At 36.4% G+C, this 17,644-nt stretch overlaps 1 protein-coding gene across 3 annotated transcripts in view; it reads right to left on the bottom strand.

Annotated features, from left to right (window-relative positions):
* Window positions 1-17,644, bottom strand: part of LOC111156481 (bifunctional heparan sulfate N-deacetylase/N-sulfotransferase 4) — a 243,861-nt gene that overhangs the window by 77,606 nt on the left and 148,611 nt on the right. The window lies entirely within an intron of this gene.

Below are 17,644 nucleotides of genomic sequence, written 5' to 3'. Positions count from 1 at the left end.
ATAAATATTTATGAGTATTTTGTGGATACCTGTTCAAAATCATTTTTATTGATATGGTATATATCTACAAATGTTAGATACCACTGTCTTAGAGGGAATTTATTTTCACCATCCATAAAAGAGAAATAAAAAACATATTTTAATAGCCTTGAAGTACTTCAAATATAAGTTGGTGACTGTGTATAAACTATGGGGAACACTTTACTTTTTAATGAGGTAATAATTGTCCTTTCAGAATTAGTAATTTTTTTTTCTATATTTCCTTGAAACTTCAACAGTCATGGCACTAACTAAATTCAGGTTTTGCAATTTGCTTATGTTAAAGCTGAGGCAGCAGGAAATTGAGGTGGGGAGTACTTGACTTTCCAGTCCATGCTTTTAATCACTATCTTTTGAAAAGCAAGAGCAACTGCTTGTTTCCCTTTAATGTTTCATTAACTTCTTTTTCACTCCTGGCATTGCCAGACAGAGAACAGAAAAGAGGTTACTTGGATACAAGACAGTGGCATGTGGAAATAGGGACTTTTTTTTTATATCTGCTCTTATAATTCCTCTTTTGCTACAGACATTGATCTGATTTTTATTTTCACTTAAAATGTTAAACTGGCCCTATCCTAAAAACTTTATTTATTTATTTACTTACTTATTTATTTTTTTAATTTAATTTTATTTTTTCAGTGTTCCAAGATTCATTGTTTATGCACCACACTCAGTGCTCCATGCAATACGTGCCCTCCTTAATACCCACCAGTAGGCTCACCCAACCCCCGACTCCCCTCTTCTCCAAAACCCTCAGTTTGTTTCTCAGAGTCCACAGTCTCTCATGGTTCCTCTTCCCCTCTGATTTCCCCCAATTCACTTTTCCTTTCCTTTTCCTAATGTCCTCCATGTTATTCCTTATGCTCCAGAAGTAAGTGAAACCATATGATAATTGACTCTCTCTTCTTGACTTACTTCACTCAGCATAATCTCCTCCAGCCCCATCCATGTTGATAGAGAAGTTGCGTATTCATTCTTTCTGATGGAGGCATAATACTCCATTGTATATATGGACCATATCTTCTTTATCCATTCGTCTGTTGAAGGGTATCTTGGCCCTTTCCACAGTTTTGCAATTGTGGCCATTGCTGCTACGAGCATTGGGGAACAGATGGACCTTCTTTCACTACATCTGTATCTTTGCAGTAAATACCCAGTAGTGCAATTGCAGGGTCAGAGGGAAGTTCTATTTTTAATTTCTTAAGGAATCTCCACACTGTTTTCCAAAGTGGCTGCACCAACATGCATTCCCACCAACAGTGAAAGAGGGTGCCCCATTCTCCACATTCTCCATTCTTGTCAAATCTGATCATTCTAACTGGTGTAAGGTGGTATCTCAATGTGCTTTTTATTTCAATCTCCCTGATGGCTAAAAATTTTTTTTAAATGAAGAGAAATTGAATATCATATTGCTTAGCAAAAGTGCTAGATATAAATATGGAAAGCTACGTCCTCCAGAGAATTAAGAGGATCCCTAAAGACAAACGTTCTGACTAACCTCACCCTGTTCTCAGGGGTTCTTCAGCAATCACAAATTAGCTTTTCCTCCGTGACCTCTCTGCTCAGTCTGCTAAAAACAAAATCACAAAGCTGTCACATCTCTAGGAGGGAACCTAGAGTTTTTTTATTTCTTCATGGCTCACTTTTTTCTTCTCACTGACACCAGGTAGTATGCAATGAGGTTAATAAGTCAAATTAGAAGTTAAGATAAATATACTAGATATTAAATTCATTCTTCTTTTATAATCATCTACTTGTTACCAGTCAAAATATGCAAAGAATTACAACCCTTCTTTTCATGATTGAATTATAAGATAAAAAGTCATTTTTCTTAGGACTGAAGTCTCAAGAGCTGACTCTTTTTTTTTTTTTTAAATACAGAAAAGACTTCACCAAAGACACTAAATAGAGTAGTATAAAACCTTTGTGTTTTCCTAAATATGAGTTTGTTTTAAAATCTACTTCATTGGTTGTTAACCGACATCCATTATTTTTATTATGATGGCATTAAAAGTCAGTGGACGGTAACATGTAATATTATTACATGTTTTTTTGTGACCTAGAATTATAATGATTCTAGAAAGAATGAGCTTAATTGCTCATTAAAGAGAACAAGAGAAAGAGAAGGAGGGTCGAGGGGGCAAGAGAGGGGAAGGAAGAAGCAAATGCAGAAAGTGAGAGGAGAAGGGGTGGAAGAGAAGGAAAAGAAGGAGGAACAAAGGGAGGGTAGAAAGAAGTAAAGAAACAAAGAGAAAGAGGGAAAAGGAAAGAGGGAAAACAGAAAAGGAAAAACCCACAAAGACTATGGGTTCAAAACTGCAGTGTTACCATTTTTACAAAGTATTAAAGTAATTTAAAAAGGCTCATCTTCTGAAGTCCTGAGATTGTTCATTTTGCAAAGACAGCCCGGAAGAAAGGATAACATGTACAAACCGTGGCCGCTTCTACCAGCACCCCGTTTGTAAGCCATGGACTAGCCAGATTTGTTTAGTATTGAGATGAGGACAGCTTTTTAAAGGTTCTAACAAGGGACCAAACTACTCATAGTCTGATGAAAGAAAAAAATATCTTTTCTCAAGGAAGGTCACCATTTTGATGGAATAGCTTGAATATTAAGAACTAAGAATATTCACTTTGTTTCTACACCTGAGTATCATGTCATTCATCCATTCGAGTGCCCTTATGTATGATCCATAAAAAACCTGTACAGTGTAGCAAGCCCCAAGTTCTCTTCTAGCTTTTTTCTCTCCTTTTACTCTTATTCCTGTTTCTCTTGTTCCTTCCGCAGACACCTTAAGTTCATTAGCTCATTAGCTTCCTGTCATCATGAAACACCTTCTCCTTCAATGACAGTCAAAATTCTACATACTCTGTCCAGCTCAGAAGTCACATTGTCAAAAGTCACTCACTACTCCACACTGAGTGTGAAGCCCAACTTGGGGCTTGAACTCATCACCCTGAGATGGAGACCTGAGCTGAGAAGTGTTGGATGCTTAGCTGACAGCCACCCAGGCACCCCTCCATTCTTTTTTAAGATCGCATTCATCAAATTCTATCCAAATTTTCTGTTTTATGTTTATTTCTTCCACCAATCTATGCGGACTGTACCCTTGTTTCCTTATTTCTCTGATACACTAATAGTATTTAGTAGGTGCTTATTGAATGAGTCGAGGATACTATAGCTTTGACGTGAGCATAGAACTCTGAAAAATGTATATACCTCTGCAATTACACAAACATATTCATGGCTTACAGTTATTGCTGCTAAGATCACTTTCCCTCAAAGAGACAGATTTTTCCCAACTTATATTGCTATTTTGACAGTTATCTGACTAGGAGAGATGGCAAAATGTGCTGTGAAAAGAGCGAGGACTTTGGATCCTGACTTCCTAAGTCAAACTTGCAGTTCTGCCATCTCCAGCTGCACGATACTAGATTAGTTAACTTCTGGATGGTTTCCTCATTTAGAAAATGGAAATAATAATAGCATCCACTTCAAACGGTTTTTGGAAGGATTACACGAGTTAACACCTGTAAATCATTTAGAATTTTAAATATAGTAAACAATGAATAAGTACGAGCTATTTACTATAAAGAGAACAAAGAGCGCTTCATCATATTAAAAATAATGGGTGTCAATACTTGAGTGGGTATTGAAGATGGCTTGGATATCACAGGAATTTTTACAGATTATGCCCTCATATCTCAGATTTAGACTTGTGTTTATTTTATTTTATTTTTATTATTTATTGTATTTTTTAGACTTTATTTATTTGACAGAGAGAGAGTAAGAGACACAAGCAGGGGGAGCTGCAGGCAGAGGGAGAGGGAGAAGCAGGCTCCCCACTGGGCAGGGAGCCTATTATAATGGGAGGCTCCATCTCAGGACCTTGGAATCATGACCTGAGCCAAAGGCAGACATTTAACTGTCTGAGCCACCCAGCTGCCCCTAGATTTGTGTTTCATAGGAAATTATTACTAGTTATGTTTTTCTAACTTTAGGCAGACATTAATGTAACCAGTTTGGTAAGATAAAATAAAATATTACTTTAAGTCAAATTTGCATAAACATTATAAAGCACTTCAAGTATATATTGTTTCCCACAAAAATTACAAAGTTTTCTGTGTGTGTCAAAACAAAAAAGCAGACATTGATCAAAATACAGAAGTGTTTTCAATTGCACATTGACATTTCAAATCTTTGGCTAAAGAGCACTTCTAAAACTCACAAAAACAACTTCCAGGAAAATACAGTGGTTAACAGTCAAGTGGTTTAGCCATCTCTATGCCACTCGTATCCTCCCTACCTTCTCCACCTCAACGTAAACGTTACTGGACTTGTGGAGCTACTATGGAGTAGGTCTTTGGTTGTGTAAGGACGGAAAGTAGAATTGGGGGAAAGAGACAGATGGTGAATATGTAAGTCAACAGGATAGCTTCAGAGAGTAGTAGATGCCATGAAAAAATAAGACATTTAAGTGATAGATGTTACTGGGTAAAGGGGCAAACAACCACTCTCTAAGGAAGTGATGTTTGACTGAGACATGAAAGACAGAAAAAATCAGACTTACAAATTTCCAGAAGCCACTTGTTCCAAGGAAAGTACCAGAAGCAAAAAAGCCCTGATGGGCAAACAATCTTGGCATATTTAGACTGTACAGAAATAAGGATGGTGTGGTTAGAGTATAGTAAGTAAAGGTCAGAACAGAACTTCATTAGTGCAGAGAAGATGGCCAAGTCATGGCTCAGAACTTGAATTTTATTCTAAGATTAAATGAGATGTCACCGGAGGGCTTTAAGAATGGCTGTGACATGCTTTATTTTGCATTTAACAACAAGGTAGCAGAATGGTAGCAGTTATCTGGGAGAGAGATAATGGAGCCACTGTCTTATAGGCTCACTGCGGAGATGAAAAGAAAAAAAGCACAAATTGGGATGCATTTTGGAAGTAGGGTTGGCAGTACTTACTGATGAACTTATTAATTCAACAGATATTTAATAGGACCTACTATGGGCACATCTTGTAAAAGTAAGGTGTCCCAGTGTTACTGGAAGTTCACCTGCTCACTAGAAAGTCATTTCCAAAACATAATAATTCAGCCAATGGTTCCTTGCACTGTGAGTCGCTATGGCTGTGCTTGCTTATAGATGAGTTTCTTTTTTCAAAATCTAAATCACTAAAGATTCAAGAGTCATTATATGCTATAGCATATACTTTTTAAAAAAGCTTTTGGCAAAAGACAGGATAAAAGCTCTTCCAATTCAGGGCAATGTGATGTGTTTAAGTTTCTTTTTTATTTCTCTAAATAGCTCATAATTCCTAAACTCTGTGTTTATGAGCGTAACATCTCAGCCCATGTAGAAAGCTCTGCCTATATAGATTTGATTTCTTGAGCAAGTTGTTTAAGTGAACTACGGAATGGACTTCTGAAAAGAAATTTCAGGAGGATGGCAATTTTCAAGTCACATCTTTTATTCACGTTTGATTTGAATGTGTACCTGTGTGTGAAAGAGAATTTAAGTGGATATAATAACAGCTTCAAGTAGGAGCAAAATTCCACTACTTACACTTTATACTTTGAATGCCATTATTGGATACCTTAAATTGTGTTAAAAGTGACAATTATAAATCAGGAAAACACTTCATGCTTGGAATCTTTTACATAGTTTAATCTAGTAATTTTCACATAGTTCTAAAGGATGTTGGCAGTTGTGAACTTGCCGTTTACAAGAACACGACCTTTTCTTTACTTCTAAATCTCTTGGCTCCTTCTCGAGTTTTAGTTAATGTTTTCACAGAGGTAATTGAATGCTGACTGTTCTGTTAGGTGTGAAGTTCAGTGGAGACAGATCTATAGGATCAATGATTGTAGATACGAAGAGTACCCTTTCCTTTCGTGAGAAGTAATCAAATCCAGCCTAGAATTTTCTATTTAGTCTGTGGGGTTGAGTTTTCTTATTTCTATTGAGTTCAACTAGTTCATCTAAATTATCTATAATTATGTACCAATTGGGAAGGTCTTCTTCTTCTTTCTTTTTTTTTTTTTTTTAAGATTTTATTTATTTATTTGACAAGCAAGGGGAGCGGGAAAGGGAAAAGCGGGCTCCCTGCCGAACAGGGAGTTTGATTGGGGGCTGGATCTCAGGACCCTGGGATCATCACCTGAGCTGAAGGCAGGCACTTAATGACCGAGCCACCCAGGTGCCCAAGGTCTTCCATTTTCACATAATTAATTTTTATGTACTAAACACAGAGATTGCTTTAATTCTATATAGTTCTCATTTGAGCAAAATTTCCATGGACAATGTTCACTAGAAAGTATTAAAAAAGTATGCACCTAGTGTTTCCAGAAAACCTCTCTATTGTTAATAATAATAATACAATCAACAACACTAATCACAAAACCAAAAACCTTTGACAAAAACATCTGAGGTACTTTGGTAGACACCAAAACCAAATTAAAAAGCAGGCTTGACTGGCCAAGGAAGCACTGTATTTGATGACTCAATTCGTTTCAATGGAATAAAGAATAATGATAGAAGTGTTATTATTTAAAAATAGCTCAGATAGCACAATAAAGTATCACAACCAAGGATGTTTTCACGAGCAAAACATATAATGAACTAAAAGCCTTGGTAAAAAGAGAATGTCTTTATCCCTAGATTTATGTGTTCCATCAGGGAGAAACAAGCAAAATTCAAGTTGTAAATAAACCCGGAGTTTACGGGCTGCTAACGCACCTCAGATATCATTTGATAATAAAAATGAGATATACTTTTACTTTCTCAAATAAGAATTCTAACCAAATTATTTATGTTTTCTCTGAAAAATCAAAGCACTTACTTTTGATTACATTTCACACTATTTGTATAAAACAGTAAGGGGACTAACATTATTGTCCCCATTTTACAGACAGAGAAGTTCTGAAACATTAGGAATATTGTATGACTTTTTCTTATAATTAATAGAAGTAATAAAATAAAACAAGATTTACTGAATTTCGGTTACTAGATAAGTTACATTCCTGCAATCCATCTGATTTGATGAAAGAGAAAGGAATAGCTTTCCCTTCCCTTCCCTTTCTCCCTTTCCTTTCCATAGTCCCGTCTCCTTTCCTTGTCACCTCTTCCCTCCCTCTACTTTCCTTTCTACTCCCTTGTTCTCCCATCCTTTCCCTTTTCTTCCGACACCGCCCTAACAGCTTGTGTGAAATAGCACATGGTAGACAGATGCAGCTGTGATGCTATAATGTTCATTCATTTATGGGTTTATTCAACAAATACCTCTTAAACTAACACTTCCTGCCTGGGGGTGCATATAGCACAGGTGAAGAAGAGAGTACTCGTGAAACATAAAGATGCCACTGCAAGCAGTATTGTGTATGTGGCTCCGTGTGGATATGTAGCAGCTGAGTCATGTCCTAAACCTCACCTGAACCTCAGGTGAGGAAGAAACAGTAGAGATGAAATCTGAGGGATGGTGGGGTGGAGGCAAGAAGTACTGTCAGCATAAGGAGGAGTATACAAATATCCTCTATATAGGACAGATCCTGAAATGTCAGCTAAAATTACAAATAATGGTTAATATTCGATTCTGTCACTCCCTTGCTCCAATTCCTTCCCTTCCTACAACAGAATAATAATACTTAAACTTGACATGTCATACAAAACTTCTATGATCTTACTCTGAGAACTTTATCTTCATCTTGTACTCCTACAAAACCCAAACATTTACAGTTCCCAAATTTGCAATGGCTATTTTACCCTCCCCAACTAATCTTTTCTCTCTGACTGGAAAGCCTCCTACTGCATTCTCCCACTCCACAGCACCACCATGCCACCTCATTTGTCTGATGAATCTCTACCAATGCTCAACTCACTCAAATATCAACTCCTCTGGACAGTATTCCCATGCATTCCTTGACTGAGTTATGCACATCTATGAATATCCACACATTAGAACTATTTGATAGTGTCATCAGGATGATCTCCTTAGAAAATCAAATAAAAGAAGAAATGAAATGATTGAGATACAAATAAACTGGGGGTTTGGCCTCTAAACAACACAGGACACTGTAATAATTCATTATAAATTAAGCACCCGATTTCCAATTATATTTATCAATTATTCTTACATTTAAGATTAGGTCAACTTCAAATAAACATTTAACAAATAAATATCAACTCAGGCTAACTTTAATGATAGAACCTTTTTAGCCATCTGCTGATAAAACTAGGGATAGCAATTATAAGACTTACTCTTTTTGATTGGTATCAATGGATACCAAGTAGTTAAGTCTTTACATAAATACTCATATCAGTATGTAACCACTAATGGAAAATTGAAGCTAAATAATTTGGTCTCCAGAAGTAAAAAAAAATATGAAAATACGAACAAGTTTTAGGAAAGAGCTCATATTTTTATTTTCACATTATCTGACTCCTCAGAACAGCCAGGGAAATGAAGTAGGAATAAACAAAGTGAAATAAAGTGATACAAATGGTCTTTCTACTTTACTGTACTTCAAAATTAGAAAAAATAAATATGAAGAAAAAGGAACAAGATATATTGAAATACTTAGGTGTTAAATAATTTGTGGAAGAAATGGTAAAATCAAGAATGAGGCAAAAACTCAAACTGAAAAGGCACACATTTTCAATTTTAGTTTTGTGAAGTCCTACAAAACCCACTTACTTTCCTACTGTCCTACCAACCCACTAAGCCATATAAACAGTGATACAAGGAGGTGTTTTTTTTTTCTTATTGCTACGAATTCACTGATTTTGCTTCCAAACTATCCCTGAATGTCTAGACCACTATACACTTAATACTTCCATATATCAAGCTTTAAAATAAAGGGGAAATAAGGTTTATCTATTGACTAACATCCACACAAATAGGAGGTTGTATTTTTTGCTGTTGAAAATTTATTTATGCTAAAGAGCTATTCCACCATCTTTCATAACATGCTTTGGGAAAACTAAATTATCCAGTTATGCTAGATGAAATAGACTTCCACAGTAAAATATTGCTGTTTTCATTTATTTTTCTAGGGAAACGAAATTGAAAAAACCAATGCAATTTTATGGATTTGTTTGTGGTCTGGAAATATATACATGAATGTAAATTATATTCCATCAGGATCTGTAGCAACCATTGCGTTGGAAAGAAGCATGTCTATACAATAATAGCAATCTTCCTCTTATTTGATGAAGAGAGAGTTCAGGTTTAGGAGACAAAAATATTCTGTTTGAATTTCCGTGTAAATCCTACTCTGGAAAATGAAGCAAAAACTGCACTAACCCCCAAATCAGAAAAGAGCAAAATTTCTTCACATTCTCTAGATCCTTGTACTAACTCTGATCCTGATTTTTGGTGTGAATAGGAAGAATAATATCATACATAGTGAGGCCACGGATCTTAGGTGACTCCAGATTTTACAAAGTCCCTGCTGTGAGTGTGAATCACTTCAGAAGTGGTGATTTATGTCCTTTTGTAAAGGTTAGTCCCGCAAATCTTTAAGGGGGAAAAAAAAACAGATAAAGGAAAAAGAGAGGTGACTGTAGGTCTTTCAGCGAGTGGAAATAGAATTTTCCACAATCTATATACACTACAGGGGTCCATTCTTCTCACAGTTGGTGGCCTTTCTTCCAGGCTGTATGCCTCACAGCTTCCAGGAACACTAATTGCTTCAAAATCCCTGCCCAGATAAGAAGCAGATTTCACTATAGTAGAGCAGTTAACAGTCAGTTTATTTATTTATTTATTTCAAATAAACAGTGCTGGAACACATGTAAAAATCTCCCATGACCCTGAGTTAGAATTATTAACATATTGTTTTGTAGAGAAGTATATTTTGGCAGAATACGTAATGGCTTTGTTCTACATGAAAACTTATTTGATTCTTAAAGTTTTCTATAAAGCATGGCATTTATAGGAAATCAAAATCAAATCATCAAAGAATACTTGGATGTCTTGATATCAGTAATCAGTAATTCTTTATAATCTGCTCTAAAATGGACTTGGGATATTTCTTGCATATTCTATTGTGCCACACATAGAATATGTTCCTGAGAATTATCTTACATGTCTGATTCTGTATTATTTCAGCACTAAAATAACTTAAAATTTGGTTCAGGCTATTCATGTTGATGTTTTCCTGTGCCTTACAGCTGTCTTTTCTGTACTTTGTCTTAAGAGCCAGCACTAATCCAAAATGTACTGCATCTGCTATTAGATTCCACAAACTTGGAGATTGATATACATGAAGAAGGAAAGCTCATTAAGCAGCCTCGGTGTATGAAAGTTCAGCAGACAGCACATGGAGAAGTATATCATTGCAGTTCCATTATACTGTACTGTCAATTTCAAGTACACCGCTCTTTCGGGCACATATTTTTTTCTTCACTCGAATTTGCAATTGGCCAAAATACAGGCAGGGGTTAGTGAGTCTAGACACTGCTTTGAACTTTGGAAAACAGATTTCCTGGCTCCAGTTCTCCCATTTTAAAACATCCTAGAATCTGAACATTTTTTAAGTGTATCTGCTAAGAAACTTGGAAAATTCTATTTTCATATTGTTCTTTGTGTAGCACAAAATTAAAATGAGTTAAAAAAAATTAAATCCAGTAGAACACAGTCATTTCAAGCTTTTGAAGTGACTGGTGACACCATCTGATAAGACTCCAGCCTTCCTTTAGTATTGTCAGTTGCTGCATATTTTATAGGGTAGTGTCTCGACTTGAATGATGGTGGGTTACCTGGTATAAGCAGTTTCACCTCATACATGATTAAATTATATTTCTTCCTGTCTGAACAAAGATTATATTGAAAATACAGGAAGGATTCAGCACCAGGGAAATACATGTTAGTATTTGACAAGCGTGGAGCAGTGCAGGAAAATATCAGTATGGGATGAGGTCATGATAGAATCCAAGAAAAATAGGAGGAAGTTATCTGAACGTTAAGTGGACAGATGCCTCGCTATTCTTTTGAAATGCCATTCAAATGGCCCTCATATCATTTAATATTCTATTGTTAGATTCATTTGGGCAAAACAAGTTGGTATGGAAGGAAATCAAGAAACCCTATTCTTTGCAGTTTGCTGAATCAAAAGATCTAACACACAAGAGTAACGTATGGGAATCAAGATGTAAAAATATATTCCAATTTGTATTTTCTTTCTTATGGTAGATTAGAAAATAATGACACATGTAATAATTTAATTTATTTTTTTAGAAGTTTATTTATTTTAGTAATCTCTACACACAACATGGGACTCAAATTCATGACTCCAAGACCAAGAGTCCTATGCTTTTTCCAACTGAGTTAGCCAGGTATCCCAGAAAATAATGATATATTTTAAATTGTGCATAGAAGCAGGATGTCTGCTAGAGTTACCAAAAAAAAAAAAAAAAAAAAAAAAAAAAAAGAGAGAGAGAGAGAAGAAAAGAAAAGAAAAACTCTTGAAAATACATAAGGAAAAAATATCAGAGACTTTTGAGTGCAGAAATAATACAGGTCTATTCTAGAGGGGACAATGCAAAATAATGTGAATCCCTAAGTCGAAAGCTAGACAATGAAACTGCCCTGGTCTTGGTGTGGTTCATGCTCACCACCCCACCTCTTTTGTGATATGATATCATTTAAAAAAAAATTATAGTTAACACACAATGTTACGTTAGTTTCAGGTATATACACAGTGATTAGAGAAGCCTATACGTTATGCTATGCTCATCACAAATACAGATACTACCTGTCATTATACAGTGTTACTGTAACACCACTGAATATATTCCCTATTCTGTGCCTTTCATCCTCATGACTAATTAACTCCATAACTGGAAGCCTGTGCCTCTCATTCCTCCTCACCCACTTTGTCCATTCCCTACACTCTCTACCCACTGGCAACACCAGTTTGTTCTGTGTACTTATGGTCTATTTCTGCAGAAACGTTTGTGCCTTTTTAACTGCAGAGCAGTGTTGTGGAAGTTATAAACCAGAAAAGAAAAAAAAAAAAAAAACCCGACAACTATATGTGGAACTTTTCAAGGTTATTTAATCTAGTTCCCTTCCTTTAGGCAGATGAACTCCCAAGGCAATAAGAAAGAACTTTATAGTTGTTGATTCTGTTTTAAAGTACTCTAGAGAGGGAGATTCCAGGACATTCCCTCATATACTTTTTCCAGCTTTTATTAGCCTCATAGGATGTTTACATACAAATGAATCCAGACACCACCAATCTATTCAAAATAGTTCTGCAAAATCTAGCAGTAATATTTCTTTCAGTATACTGGTGATGGGAATTTTTTTTCTTCTCAATATATATTCCTTAATACATCCAATACTGAATTACTTTCTGTTTTGTCTAATTCTTTTATTTGTATACATGTTAAGCTCTCTTTTTCTTTTCCCCCGACCTTACAATCAGAGAGTATAACCAATTTATAATGCTATTTTGTAATATTTAACATTAAACCTACTTCATATTTTTTAATGTTTACAATGAAAGAGATATACCCCATGTCTAGTTGAATAAAAATAGAGTCACAGATTTTTAGCATCAAATGAAATATTAAAGTATTAGATTTCTTATTCCTACAACATTTCTGTTTGGGCAAATTCAATGACAAAGTACTTAATATGTCATGATGCCACCCACAAGTTTCTGGCAGATTTAATCTACTCTTATATAATATTTATCCTTATATAATGCTGGAATTATATCACTATTTTCTTTGAAAATAATTTTGGGAGTTTGCATTATTTCCTATTAAATTTCACCTTGCTAGATTTGGTCTATCATTCTAAATATGCTATGAAAAAATGGATAGTAATATTATCTGGAGTATTTACTATTATTGCTAGCTTTGTGTCATGCTGTCTATATCCTTATTCATCCATTCATCAACATACAAAAAACCCAATGCTACAAACAGAAACCTATACACCATTTAACAAATCCATTGAGAAAATTACCATACAAAAAGATGTCATATATATGATTACTATGGTATTTCTATGATGCGAAAGTAGAGCATCAATGAAAAAACAAATTAAAGCTAGATTGGCCTTTAATCTTTAGAGTTTATGCTAACACTAGTGATCACTTATCCTACTTATAAGTCCTCACAAAAATAAATTTTCCACATTACAAGTCAGTTGGACCAGTAAGTAGAGGAAGTGGTCATCTCCAGGTGATTTCATGGAGGTTGAATGCTTCCTAACAAATGCTTACTTTCACAAGGGACTTTATCTAAAATAATGCAATCATAGACCTCTCCTTGGGGAACTGTCTCTGTTAGAACACAAATTAGCATATTAATCAAATCAATAGCATACTTTCACATCAATGAACTTTCAGATTTTTTCTTCAGCATGATTTTGGTGAGAAAGTAAAAAGATACTTTTAACTCTGACAAAGAATTCAGGCTAGAGGAAAAGAATAGATCAAACGGGAGGTTTGGGTGTCAGCATGTATTTCCTCTTTTTGTTTTTGTCTTTCCTCACTCCATTCCTGTCCTAGCCAGACTTGCTGGAACCATCTAACCTGAAACTGTAATTAAGCATGCTGATTATTTCTTTTCTCCATATCAGTGTATTGATCATAGCCCATCACTTAAGGAGCCTCTCTGTTCATAATAGGACACAAGCACGTAAAACTTCTAAGCTTACATTCCAAGCTTCTTCATTTACCCCTCCCTCCCCTCTTTCACTGTGGCCCATTTTATTTCATTCACATTAAGTCTCTCTTCCAGTGTGGTGGTTAATTTATGTGTCAGCTTGACTGGACCACAGAGTGATCAGATTATTTGCTCAAATATATTTTGGGCGTGTCTGTGAGGGTGTTTTGGATGAGATTAAGAATTGAATTGGTCAACTGAGTGAAGCAGATTGCTCTCTCTAATGCAGATGGACCTCAGCCAATCAGTTGAAGGCCTGAACAGAACAAAAAGTCTCACCATGCTGTGAGTTACAGGAACTCCTGATTGACCATCTTTGAGCTAGAACATTGTTTAGTCTTCTCACCCTCAGGTTTGTATTAAAACATTGGCTCTTCCTTGGTTTTGATATTGCCAACCTTTAGCCTGGAACTACACCATCAGCTCTTCTTCTTCTTCTTCTTCTTCTTCTTCCTTTTTTTAAAGATTATTTATTTATTTATTTGACAGACAGAGAGATCACAAGTAGGCAGAGAGGCAGGCAGAGAGAGAGGAAAGGAAGCAGGCTCCCCGTGGAGCAGAGAGCCCAATGTGGGGCTTGATCCCAGGACCCTGGGATCATGACCTGAGCCGAAGGCAGAGGCTTAACCCACTGAGCCACCCAGGTGCCCCACCATCAGCCCTTCTGATTCTCAGACCTCAGGTAAGTCCTTAGGACCTGAACTAGAACTAGACCATCAGTTCTTCTGGGCCTTTAGGTTGCCAATTGCAGATCTTGAGACCTGTCAACCTACATAATTACATGAGAAATTTCTTTGTAATAAATCTCTCTATCTCCCTCCCACCCCTCACTCCCCTGGTTCTGTTTCTCTGGAGAGCCCTGACTAAAACATCTTGTAACCTCTCCCTACACAGGTCTGGGATTAATCCCTATTTTGGCAAGTACCACCAGATGCTGCCGGTACCTGTCTCCCTAGAAAGCCAACAAGTAATATCTCCCTAGATTGCTTATGGGTGTTCACTGTCCATGTTTTAAGCAGCATTTTTCTTTAATTTCACATATTTGTGGGTCACTTTTTGTAAGATACAGTCTTCATAGTACCCTACTTTATCATGTCCAATATTATCCATACTATTGACCATCTCTAGTATTGTTCTTTCTGCTGTGTCTATCCAGGACCTCTCCTTTCTGATGTGTCATATTTTGAGTTCACCATCAATTCACAATGATAAAGCAAGCACAGCTGTGAACAGATACAAGAAAACTTCTGAAACTTCCCTCTTCCACTATTCCATCCTGCCTGTAATTAAAATCTATCTGTGTGACAGTGATAATATTTTTAAGCAAGGTTTGCAGTAGTTAGCATTGTTTTCTGAGTTCACCAGTTTGTTAGAAATACTAGATGCCAAATAGTCTTCTATTTTATTTAAAGAACCAACTGTAAGTCTCTGTAAGGAATGATCCTTTATGAGGGGTTTGGTACTGAATTCAAAATAAAAAAGAAGTTTTAAATTCATCTCTTTAATGACAAGTAGACAGGCATTCATATAATTTATAGCAATAGCAATCAGATCTGGGGGCAAGAATTTTAGGGGAGGTAATCATCAGTGCTCTGATGCTTATCCACTTCCCTTTAGGAAATGGTTAGAGAAGGTTTGGAGTCAAGAGTGTAGCCCTGGGGGGCGCCTGGGTGGCTCAGTGGGTTAAAGCCTCTGCCTTCGGCTCAGGTCATGATCCCAGGGTCCTGGGATCGAGCCCTACGTTGGGCTCTGTGCTCAGCAGGGAGCCTGCTTTCTCCTCTCTCTCTCTGCCTGCCTCTCTGCCTACTTGTGATCTCTGTCAAATAAATAAATAAAATCTTAAAAAAAAATTAAGTAAATTAAAAAAAAAAAAAAGAGTGTAGCCCTGGAATGAAAAAGGTATGAAAAAATGACCCTTGCCTTTATGGAGTTCAAATTCTCAACTAGTGAGGAAAGAGATAAACAGAAAGGTTTTCTACATTTGCTTTCATTAACATACACATGCACACCTCAGTTTCCAAAAAAATACTTACAGAAAATTCGGATATCTCTTAAGTGTCATTGAGTTTGAATTATACACAAAACATTGGAATATCTCAGATTTATGTCCATAAGGGATATCTTTGAGGCACATTGAAGATTATCTAGCTCAACTAGCTGGTTTTACCGAAGAGCAAGCAAGCTCTGAGAAATGGTTTCTTACAAAAGATCATAGAGCCTGCAAGCTGTGCACCAGGATAGTGCCACCCCAACACAACAGATCTTGTTTAAATTTTGTTTTGTTTTCAGTAACTATGTCATTTGAGGGAAAAGTTTTTTGATTATTCGTATTTATTCATGCTTAAAGCATTTTAACCCCCATTTCCCTACCCCTTTAATCCAATTTACAAGTTTTCATTTTTTACATAAAGTAAGTTTTATTTAATTTCTTCAGAAATTTAAAATACCATAGAAAGGGGCACCTGGGTGGCTCAGTGGGTTAAGCCTCTGCCTTCGGCTCAGGTCATGATCTCAGGGTCCTGGGATCGAGCCCCGCATCAGGCTCTCTGCTCAGCGGGGAGCCTGCTTCCCCCCCCCCCCCCCCCGCCTGCCTGCCTCTCTGTCTACTTGTGATCTCTCTGTCAAATAAATAAATAAAATCTTTAAAAAAATACCATAGAAAAATTATCTAAATAATTCATTTTATTTTATTTTATTTTATTTTTAAAGATTTTATTTATTTATTTGTCAGAGAGAGAGAGGGAGAGAGAGCAAGCACAGGCAGATAGAATGGCAGGCAGAGGCAGAGGGAGAAGCAGGCTCCCTGATGAGCAAGGAGCCCGATGTGGGACTCGATCCCAGGACGCTGGGATCATGACCTGAGCCGAAGGCAGCTGCTTAACCAACTGAGCCACCCAGGCATCCCTAAATAATTCATTTTAAACAGACCTTCACCACATACAACCGAGCTGTCATTTTGTCTAGTGCATGAATCTTTTTCTCTGAATATGAAAATTTGTTACGTTAAATGAGGTAGGCATAGCATATGACCCATTACTTCATATTTTTTATGTGCACTAAGATGTGAAAGAGGAGATGCTTTTGTAAGACCTCAGGAATGGAACACTTATGGGAGAAAAATCAGAAAGCCAAAATAATTTCAACATTATCTTAATATACTTTACACTCGATAGACATTCACCTTGATATACTTTTGCACAAAAGGAGGTAAAATTAAAAATAGAGCTTCCCTATGACCTTGCAATTGCACTACTGGATATTTACCCCAAAGATACAGATGTAGTGAAAAGAAGGGCCATCTGTACCCCAATGTTCATAGCAGCAACGGCCACAGTTGCTAAACTGTGGAAAGAAACAAGATGCCCTTCAATGGACGAATGGATAAGGAAGATGTGGTCCATATACACTATGGAGTATTATGGCTCCATCAGAAAGGATGAATACCCAACTTTTGTTTATCAACGTGGATGGGACTGGAAGAGATTATGCTGAGTGAAATAAGTCAAGCAGAGAGAGTCAATTATCATATGGTTTCACTTATTTGTGGAGCATAAGGACATTGGGAGATGGAGAAGTGAAGGGAATTGGGGTTAAATTGGAGGAGGAGATGAACCGTGAGAGACTGTGGACTCTGAGGAACTAACTGAGGGCTTTGAAGGGGCGGGAGATGGGAGGTTGGGTGAGCCTGAAGTGGGTATTGTGGAGGGCATGATTTGCATGGAGCACTGGGTGTGGTGCATAAACAATGAATTCTGGAACACTGAAAAGAAATTTAAAAAGTAAATAATTTTTTTTTAAAAAAAAGGAAATAAAATTGTGAAACTTTGAAAGATAAAAGGACACAATTAGAGAAAAAAAGGTCAAATTCTCCATTTTGATGATCTCCAAATAAAATTAGTGGAGATTTTTAAAATAGGCCTTA

The sequence above is a fragment of the Enhydra lutris genome, unplaced genomic scaffold (assembly GCF_002288905.1).
Source record: "Enhydra lutris kenyoni isolate GAN:26980312 unplaced genomic scaffold, ASM228890v2 scaffoldscaffold3, whole genome shotgun sequence".
In the NCBI taxonomy this organism is placed as follows: Eukaryota; Metazoa; Chordata; class Mammalia; order Carnivora; family Mustelidae; genus Enhydra; species Enhydra lutris.
Note: the sequence above shows the minus strand (reverse complement) of the source record. Positions and strands in the feature narration are given on the sequence as shown.